Consider the following 10,453-nt stretch of genomic DNA (forward strand, 5'->3'; position numbering starts at 1 on the left):
CTCAACATAATAAGATCTACTGTTATAAAACAAGGATCATACTTTACTTACTGTTTTGTAAGGCACTTTTTTCACTTAAAAAGTATCGTGAATATCTTTCCTTCTGTTTCATTCAATAGTATTCTGCTATATAATTTTTAATGGATATATGATAAAATTTACACAGACCATTGGAAAATCGCAATTGAATGAATAGCAATATTTCTGTTCACAAACAAATAATGAACCTAGAACATTTCTAAGCAACAGTTGTTCTCAGAATGCTTAGATCCTGGATTAATAGGTGACCACTTGGAAATTATATTTGAAACTGGCCAGGCGTGGCTCAGTGCTTGAGCGCTGACCTATGATCCAGGCGATCAGGGATCGATTCCCGGTCAGGGCACATGCCTGGGTTGCAGGCTCGATCAATGACTCCCTCATCATTGATGTTTTTATCTCTCTTCCTCTCCTTTCCTCTCTCTGAAATCAATAAAGAGATATTTTTTTTAAAAAAAGAAAATTATATTTGGTTCTGGTACATAACTAATGAAACACTTGGTATTATGGTAGAAGTTAAGCTACTGTAACCAAAAAAATAAATCTTTGTCAGAATACAGGGAACACTTTTATCATCAGAATACTTAAGATGGGGTGAGAAGAAGTAGTTGTTTAAGAACTATGACTTACCCTTGATCAGAAAAAAAAATGTTATCACAGTCCAACAGGTCCAGGCCAGTTGGCAGCTCTGTTTTCCCCGACAGGAAGAAGAGAAGTCCAGGGAAGCAAGTTTTGACAGAAGTTGTAGGCAATCACTCTGCTCACATTCCAGCCAAATCTAGACTCCAGGGCATCATAAATGAAATCCAAGCAGAGTAGCCTTGTATCACCCAAAACTCAGTGATATGAAAGAAGAAGAGAACAGATTTGAGGACAGAGATAGCCACCAGCCACATCCTCCAAAGTTAGCACAGAGCACAGTGTTTAAGAACAGGAACTCTGCCTCAGGAGTTCTGTAACATGGACTCCTACCTTGGCTAATTATTAGCTGTCTGACGTAGGACTGCTACTTAACCTCAGTTTGCATATTGGAGATATTAAAGTTTACACCTGTTATGGGAATTAAATGATTTAATTCTTACAAAGTGCTTATAAAATGTTGATTATAATTACTATGTATCAAGAACCAACAGACAATTGACAGCATGTGTCCAGAAGAGAAAAGTGAACATAATACACCAAGGAAGCAAACCCTAAACTACACTAACTATAGCGTAGTGGTTAAAGGCATAACTCTAGAGTCGGGCTGCCAAGATTTGACTACTTGGAAAGTTAGGTTACCTCTGTGCCTCAGTTTCCTCTGTAAAGTGGAGATTATCATTAGTATCTACCTCATAGGGTTGCTGTGATGATTAAATGAGTTAATTTGGAAAGTGTGTAGCACAGAGCCTCACATAGCAAGCACTGTCTGTGAGCGTCTATACATCTTTAGTATTGCCAAAGAAAATTAATGGGTATTTTTTACAAAGTCCGTATATTCACCTGACTCTTTGCAAGTGACTTAGAGCTCCACACACACTAACAATCACACTAAATAGCATACCATTTCTGTTCCTACTCCCTGGTACTAAGGTCTCTGTGCTTTCCAAAATCAATATGTTGGTATTCTATATCATAGGAGATGGGAAAACATTAATCACCCAAATTGGACAGGAATCACATCTGTGTCCAATTTCATTTCCTTTTGGAGAGCCATGCATGTTCACATACATCTTCCTTGGTTCTGTAAGACAAGCTTCTAAATGAACAAAATTGTTCTTTCCGATAATGAATTTGCCCAAAGATTGTCCTTATTGATTCTGACTTTAGGAAAGTTATTGAGACTAAATTCCAGAATTATATGAGGCCTTGTCTTCATTATTTTTAATCACTGCATTCTTTTTTTTTTATCTTTATTGTTGAAAGTATTACAGGTGTCCCATTTTTTCCCCCCAATTGACCCCCTCCACCTCCCTCCCACCTCCTCCCCAGGCCTTCACCCTGTCATTGTCTGTGTCCATGGGTTATGCATATATGCATGTAACTTCTTTGGTTAATCTCTTCCCACCCTCCACCCTCCTTCCCTCTTTCCTCTGAAATATGATTGTCTGTTACAAGCATCAATGTCTCTGGATCTATTTATTTTGTCAGATTCTTTTGTTAATTAGCTTCTTCTTAAAGAAGACCTTTCAACATTTCCTGTAGTGCTGGTCTGGTGGTGATGAACTCCTTTAGCTTTTCCTTGTCTGAGAAGCTCTTTATCTGACCTTCAATTCTAAATGATAGCTTTGCTGGGTAGAGTAATCTTGGTTGTAGTTCCATGTTTTTCATCACTTTGAATATTTCTTGCCACTCCCTTCTGGCCTGCAAAGTTTCTGTTGAGAAATCAGCTGCCAGTAGTATGGGTGCTCCCTTGTAGGTAATTAACTGCTTTTCTCTTGCTGCTTTTAAGATTCTCTCTTTGTCTTCAACCTTTGGCATTTTAATTATGATGTGTCTTGCTGTGGGCCTCTTTGGGTTCCTCTTGTTTGGGACTCTGTGCTTCCTGGACTTGTAAGTCTATTTCTTTCCCCAGGTAGGGGAAGTTTTCTGTAATTATTTTTTCAAATAGCCTTTCAATTTCTTCCTCTCTTTTCTCTCCTTCTGGCATCCCAATAATATGAATGTTGGGCCTCTTGAAGTTGTCCCAGAGGCTCCTTACACTTTCTTCATATTTCTGTATTCTTTTTTGTTTTTGCTCTTCTGGTTGGGTGTTTTTTGTTTCTTCATGTTCCAAATTGCTGATTTCATTCTCAGCGTCCTCTACTCTACTGTTAATTCCCTGTAAATAATTCTTCATTTCAGTTCATGTAGTCTTCATTTCAAATTGGTACTTTATTATGTCATTGATTTTCTCAGTTGTTTTCGTAATACTCTTACTAATATGCTTGAGCATCCTTATAAACAAAATTCTGAACTCTGTATCTGTTAGCTTGCTTGGATCTATTTCATTTAGTTCCTTTTCTAGAGATTTCTTCTGTTCTATCCCTTGTGACATGTTTCTTTGCCTCCACATTTTGGCTGCTTCCAGGTGTTTGTTTCTATGTATTAGGTAAAGCTGCTATATCTCCTGAATTTGTAGAGTGGCTTTGTGTAGTAGGTGTCCTGTAGGGTTTAGTGGCTCAGCCTCCCCAGTCACCTGAGCTGGACCTTCTAGGTGCTCCCCTGTGTGGGCTGTGTGCACTTTCCTGTTGTAGTTGAGCCTTGGTTGTTGTTGGTGTCACTGGGAGGAACTGGCCCCCAGACCAATCAGCTTTGAGGACCAGCTGCAACTACAGCCAGAGAGCTGGTGTGCTGGAGACACCTCTGTGGAGCAAGATTTACTTCAGTGGAGCTTTGGTGTTCACCAAGTGCACCCCTTGAGTGTGTCACTCGTGGATGTGGTAGGGTTGTAGTCCAGCATGGTCAAGGCTGACCACCAGCTACACTGTCTCTGAGGCCTCCCGGGAGGTGCAAAGTCAGCCTCTGCTAGTGCCTTGCCCAGGGCCACCCAGCATGAGCTACACAGCAAACCGTAGTTGGCTGATACTTGTGCTGGGCTTGGAGGTGTCCAGGAGAGGCCAAGCTATGAGCCAATGCAGGCTGCCGCTAGTGCCAGGCCTGGGGCCACTTATCAAGCCATATGGGGCATGTTGCTGCTTGTTTGAGAGATTTTAGGAAAGTCTCAAGCATGAGGCTCGAGAGGCCACTTGCATAGAAAAGCCCCTGGAAATGGCCTGGATGAGCCTGCAGGTGGGGAGGGGCAGGGCCTCCGGGAATCACAGGGCGGGACCAAAGGTGTGAGTCAGGTGCTGGAGATTCAAATATGGCGCCTGCCTGCCGGCTGTGTGCCGGGAGGACTCGCCAAAGGAGCAATGGCCTTTGCCAGCTCCTCTGCCTGGGAGAAAGCTGCCCCTCCACCTCTCGCCCCTACTTCAGGCAGGTTAGTTCCTCCCCAAGTGTCCCAGGTTCCTTTCAGGCTGCTGCCCGGCGCTGGGCTCAGAGGGAGGGCGTCCGAGTGAGTCCATGCGCAGGCCCTTTAAAAGGAGCTGCTAGGGCTCCCGGAGCCTCCACGACCCTCCGGGACAGTCCCCACTGGTTTCACAGCCAGGAGTTGTGGGGACTTCTCTTCCTGGCCCTGGAGCCCTGGGCTGGGGGCCTGCTGTGGGGCTGGGACCCCCTCACTCCTCCAGGAAACCCCCACCGCCGAGATTCCCTCCCAGGTTTAACCTGCAGCACCAGGTGTGGGCCGGTCACCGTGTCTCTGTGATTCAGCCCCGATCCTCCCGCGTCTCCTCCCCTCCTACCGGTATTGATGCTCCTTCGGCTCCCTGGTTGTGGGGCTTCTGTTCAGTCAGATCTCAGGAGGCTCTGAGTGATGGTGGTTCTGTATTTTAGTTGTAATTCTGATGTGGTTGTGGGAGGCTGCGGGTGTAGCTATTACCTACACCGCCCTCTTGTTTCCTCTCTCACTGCATTCTTGAATAATGATATATGCCAAAAAGCTCTTTGGTACAATGGTTACATATTAGCTGCAATTAAACTTACCCATTTAAATACATGATAATTTGTAATCAGGGAAAAAAAAACCCAGATGGCAAGAACACCTCCCTGAAAGTCAGATTCTATCAGTCTGATAAATGTGATTAGTTTGTGGACCATCTCACTTTTGTAGAGGATTGTTTTTTTGGAAAAGGTATCATAAATCACAATTATGTAGTTGAAAATTTTATTTCCACAGATTTAAAGTCAGATTTGGAGTTAAATTTCTAATCAAATGTTGAATGTCCAGCTTTTTATTGAAATAGACCTAAAGACTATATTTAGTTGATTATAAATTATATACCTAATATATGCTACAAAATATTTAAAGTCATATACCAAATTTTTATCTTCTGCATAATTTCTGCCTTATTTAAGAGCATAAATTTAGCCCAGCCTGGTGTGGCTCAGCGGTTGAGCATCGACCTAGGATCCAGGAGATCAGGGTTCGATTCCCGGTCAGGGCACATGCCCGGGTTGCGGGCTGCAGCCGATCAATGACTCTCTCATCATTGATGTTTCTCTCTCTCTCCCTCTCCCTTCCTCTCTCTGAAATCAATAAAGATATATTTTAAAAAAACAAAAGCATAAATTTAAGTGAAAGAATACTGTCATAGTATTCAGAAGGGCTCTTCCTTTTCTAACGTTTTTATTTTGAGATAACTTTAGACCTACAAGAAAGTTACAAAAATATTACATGGATTTCCACATCCTTTTCACTCAATTTTTCCTAATTTTATCATTTTACATAATCATAGTACAATTGTTAAAACCAGAAAATTAACATTAGATTTTATTTAAATTTCACCAGTTGTTCTATTAACATCATTTTCTGGTACAGGATAAAATTCAGGACCCCTTTTCACATTTAGTTATCATATCTCCGAGTCTCTTCAATTTAGAACAGTTAGTCTTTTAAGAAGAGTACAGGTCAGCCCTGGTCAAATGGCCCAATTGGTTGTAGTGTCTTCCGGTACACCAAAAGGGTGTGGGTTCGATTCCTGGTCAGGGCACATACTTAGGTTGCAGGTTTGATCTCTAGTTGGGGTACATACAGAAGGCAACCAATTGACCTTTCTCTCTCTCCCCTCCTCTCTCTCTAAAATCAATAAAACATAACCTGGGGTGAAAATTTTTTTAAAAAGAAGAGTATAGGCCAGTTATTTTGTAGAGAATGTCTCTCAGAATTTGGCTGATTTCTTCTCATGATTAGTTGAAATTATGAATTTTTGGCAAGAATAACACAGAAACTCAACCATCTTGGTGTATCAAGGCGGGAGGTATGTAATATCTATGTGTCTTATTTTGGTTATGTTAACTTTGATCACTTGGCTAAAGGGATGTTTTCTGAGTTTCTACTCTATAAATCTACTGTTTCCCCTTTATAATTAATCTTATCTTGAAGGGAATATATTTTACAACTATACAAATACCAGTTTCTCATACCTTCACCCATAAATTTAGCATCCACTGATGGCACCTGTAAAAACTGTTACAGTGATCTCTGGCAAAGAGTGATTTTCCTATTTCAATCATTTCTTCTACATTTTTCAATTGGTATTCTAATGTAAAAAAGAATGGTCTTTCATTTGTTATTTATTTAATTATTTATTTACATCAATATGGATTCTTGGATATTTATTTTATTTTATGGTTTATAATCAATTACTATTGTTATTTATTTTGTTGTTCTAAATGTCCTAATTTGGCCATGGGAAGCTCTAGCAGGGCATAAGGGTTTCACAGTTGTCCCTGAGGAGACCTAAGTCCACTGAGGGCTTTTTGAGAAATAATCAAGGGATGTGTTTTGTCATTCTCTTAATCATTATAAAAATTTACTGTAGCAACCATGGGTACTAGACATAAAGTTTTTGGACTCTATTCAAAGTTGCCTGGGAGACAGACATTCAATTATGTGTTTATTACCACAAATCCAGGAATTATTAACACAGTTGATATCCTCTGGAGTTCCTCCATTCAAACATACAACAAAATTACTTCATCCTTTTGGGGAAGTCAGGCTCTTCTGAGTGTCCAGTCATATTTTTTTATAAGCTCCTACTCAAAGGGAAGGAGAATCACCAGTATGATTAGAGACTAAATACTGGTTAGACTATGATTTACTACTGAGAGAGCTTACCTGTGCCTTACACAGCCATGCTCTGCTTTTTCCGTTGCTGTACCTGACATGTAAGCTAGCCTGCAAGGCTTGCCTCTGGGGCAGCCTAGCCAAGGCCTCTCTCAGGTCCATTCTTTCCTTTTCCAAATAAACAGACACTGCCTTTCTATTTTCAAGCAGAAATGAATCAAAAGCCTTGTTGTAGCCTCCCAGCCTAAGCCATATTTGAAAATACAGCTTTTTTACTGGAGAACACTGCTTTGGAGAGTGTTGGGTGCTTACCTTCTGTTAATAAGCAGTACTTTGTCTTTCTTTGGGCAATGCATGCTTCTGGGAAAAATTCTTCTCTAAATCCCAATTTCCCAGGATAAACAGGTGATTACTTCTGTGCCACCCATTCCTCATCCTTCCACATTCACTTGCTCATCATGATGATCACCTTCACAAGGGTCACCTGTGGTTTGGATCGATCAGCCAATCCTAAGAAAGAGGGAGAACTCACTAGATGATCTGTGGCCCAGAATCATATGCTAAAAGTGCAGATTTCTGGGCTACATCCCAAATGGAATTACCAGGATGGTAAGCTACAGGAATCTACATTTTTTGTAAGCAGATGTCCCAGGTGTTTTCTATGTGCATTAACTTTGAAAATCACAGTTCTGTTGGTCGGGCATAAATTTTAATCATTTCCTCTAGAGCAGGCGGTCCAATCAGGACTGCAGGGCCCGTCAGGTATCTTCAAACTGTCTTTCTTCTTGTTAACCAGTCTGGGATATTCCATGTTCTTCATGTAGCTTCCAAACCTTTAGCATTCCATACCACCAGAATAAGTTTATCTAAAAGACTTAGACTTTCTAACAAAACCCCTTTCCTCTTTAGTACCTCTTCTTGTCCTGTGTCATACTCTGCCCCAGTCTAGATGGAGGCATAACCCTGAACCCCAGGGCTCTTGGGGACCAGATCCTACCCCTTGCCTCACATGCTGTGGTCTATAAACAGGTCTTCCAGAATCATACCACACAATCTGCCTGACTCCCAAGCATCCCACCATTTCATGAATATATCCAGTGCTGACACATAACCATAACCCAAATCCCAGGATACCACCTTTAGATCTGGGACTAGATACCCTAAACCTTCCTTATTGTATCTGGAAAATCCATTGCTACCTACTCCATGTCAGTTCTGTCACCCCCATCCTTTCTTACACCTCCTTCAACCTACTCCCCACTAGCTCCATTTGGCTGAGATCTCAATCTACTGTTTGCCCTCCCCCAACATATGCACAGGAAAAAAGACCAAACTCTGATGTGTAGGAGTTACCCTGTCCTCTCCTACTTTCTAGGATCAAGTCACATTATTTTTTTACAACCCCATAATATTCAGCATTCTGCTTTGACATTTACAATTCTAGCCTGTATTGAGAGGTTCAAGAGAAACTATCATATGCCACCTGTCTTTTCTACTGAATACAGCTACAGAATGCATATGGCAGCTATTTGAGGATTCTGTAAAGTAAACAGTAGTAGGCTGATTGGGGGAAAAGACAAATTTCAAAGTATGATCACACCCACAGAGCTTATTATACTTTTCCCCCTCCAGTATCCCCTGGCCTGGACTCAAGGCAGTCCAAAACCTGGACGTGGGCACTGGTGTGGACAGAGAGAGCTTCTGGGAGAAGCCCTGTAGTTCAGTCTCAAGGAGGAGTCAAGGATCTCTTGGCAATGACAACAGAGGTAGTAGAGGCCCACAAGGCCTGGTATATGGTTGGTGCTGAATTGAATAATAATAATAATGATAATGATGATGGCAATAACAACAACAGCTAGTATTTATTAAGGTCTTGCTCTGAGTCAAGAATTCTTCTAATCACATTGTTCATTCTCATAAAAAAATACCACGAAGTAGGTAATATTACTATTCTACTTCTGGGGTCTGCAAGTTTTTTCTGTAAAAGGTAAAATGGTAAATATTTTCAACTATGTGAACTATATGGTTTCTGTTGTAACCACTCAACTCTGTTGTAATGTGAAAGCAGCAGCCAAAGATAATATGTAAATAAATGGCATGACTGTGTTCCAATTAACCTTTGTGTGTAAAAACAGACAGCAGGATGGGTTTGGCCCAAAGGCCATAATTTGTTGACCCCTTTTCTATTTTAAAAATGGAGAAATTGAAACCCAGGGAAGTTAAGTAACTTGCCCAAGATCACAGAGCTGATAAATGGCAGCATCAAGGTTAAAACTTGGTTCTTGAGTTTGATTCTTAATCACTACACTACATCCACTTTTTTTTTTTTTGAGCCAATGAATGAAATGATGATATAAAGATGGACCCAAGTGATATATTTGACATGAAAATTTTCAGAATCCACAGGTAGATGATGAATGTCAGAATGTGCCAAAGAAGGTAAAATTACAGTCCTGAGTAAGACTGTATTAGTTTCCTATTGCTGCTGTAACACATTGCCAAAAACTTAATGGTTCAAAACAACACAAATTTATCTTAAAGTTCTGGAGGACATAGCTCTCACTAAGCTGAAATTAAGGCATTGGCAGGGCTGCATTCCTTCTAGAGGCTGCAAAGGATAATCTGCTTTTTTGTTATTTTTTGCACTTCTAAGGCCTCCTGCATCCCTTGGCTGTGGCTCCTTCTTCCATCTTTAAAATCAGCAGTATAGCACCTTCAAATCTCTTTCTCTGACTGGACCCTCTTGCCTCCAATAAAACTCTGGCAGTTACATTGGTTCACCTGGATAATCTCCCCATTTTAGGATTCTTGACCCAAGTACATCTGCAAAGTCCCTTTTACCATGTAAGGTAACATTCACAGGTTCCAGGGATTAGGACATGGACATTGTGGAGGGGATATTTCTTCTGCCTACCACAAAGGCCTTCAAGATAAATAGCATTGACCCGGAAAGCTTTTCCCTCTAATGTCTGCTCACAACATGTCTTACAATTTGAGCTAACACAGAACTGACACTGCAATATGCCTTCATGCCTTTATGCATAAGTGTACACAGCACACGCCACAGTCAGAGAAAAAATAAGACACTTCAGGACCTGAGATAAAGGGAAAATAAAAGGCTAGGTCACCTTATCCAGGTCTAGCCACCAATATAAATAAAACCTTAAGATTTTCTTTTAACAAAATGGTGACGTTAAAGTTTTTATTTTCTCAGCAAAAACTTCAGCCTTGACAATGATGCAAATACTCATTAGAGGAGATGCTTGTAAAGCATTAAGGGACAAAGGGACAGGAAAAGGCTGGGAGATATCTGAGAAAAGAGAGGAGGAAGGAGGGAGTATTGTGTAGAAAGATCCTTCAGCTCCAGTACAGCTTTGGGAAAGTCTTGGCCAGGCCAGTGAGGAGCTCCAGACAAAAGGCTGCTCTTTAGAAGAATGGCCAGACTCTATTTCCCCCACTGTGCTCAGTCACTGACTAGGAGCAACCCAGGGAGAATATGGCCTTGGTGTGAATGCTGTGCCAGATTCCAAAGGTGTGGAAAAGCTGGAGGCTGCCCACTAAATACTTTTTTCACAACAGATTCTCTCTTGAAGGGAGGTCTAGTGGCACACCTCTATGACCACCATAATACATCACAACTTTTGTGGCTATAATAATTATGAGAGAAATTTGCCTATCTTCAACTTTAAACATACTAACTGCAGGGTGTATAATCTAAGTAATAATTGTGGGGGTTTTTCCTTTAAATATTGGGTTTTTAATATCCAGTAAGCTGATTCTTTTAGA

General features: G+C 41.0%; 1 long non-coding RNA gene across 1 annotated transcript in view; it reads right to left on the reverse strand.

Annotated features, from left to right (window-relative positions):
- The window catches only part of LOC308553874, a 28,743-nt gene extending 24,227 nt beyond the window's left edge, over positions 1 to 4,516 (reverse strand). The window contains exon 1 of the long non-coding RNA XR_013998303.1: positions 4,344 to 4,516. This is a non-coding gene — a long non-coding RNA (uncharacterized lncRNA). The remainder of the gene's footprint in view (positions 1 to 4,343) is intronic.
- Positions 4,517 to 10,453: the final 5,937 nt, after the last annotated feature.

The sequence above is a fragment of the Miniopterus schreibersii genome, assembly GCF_964146895.1.
Source record: "Miniopterus schreibersii genome assembly, chromosome: 2".
Taxonomy (NCBI): Eukaryota; Metazoa; Chordata; class Mammalia; order Chiroptera; family Miniopteridae; genus Miniopterus; species Miniopterus schreibersii.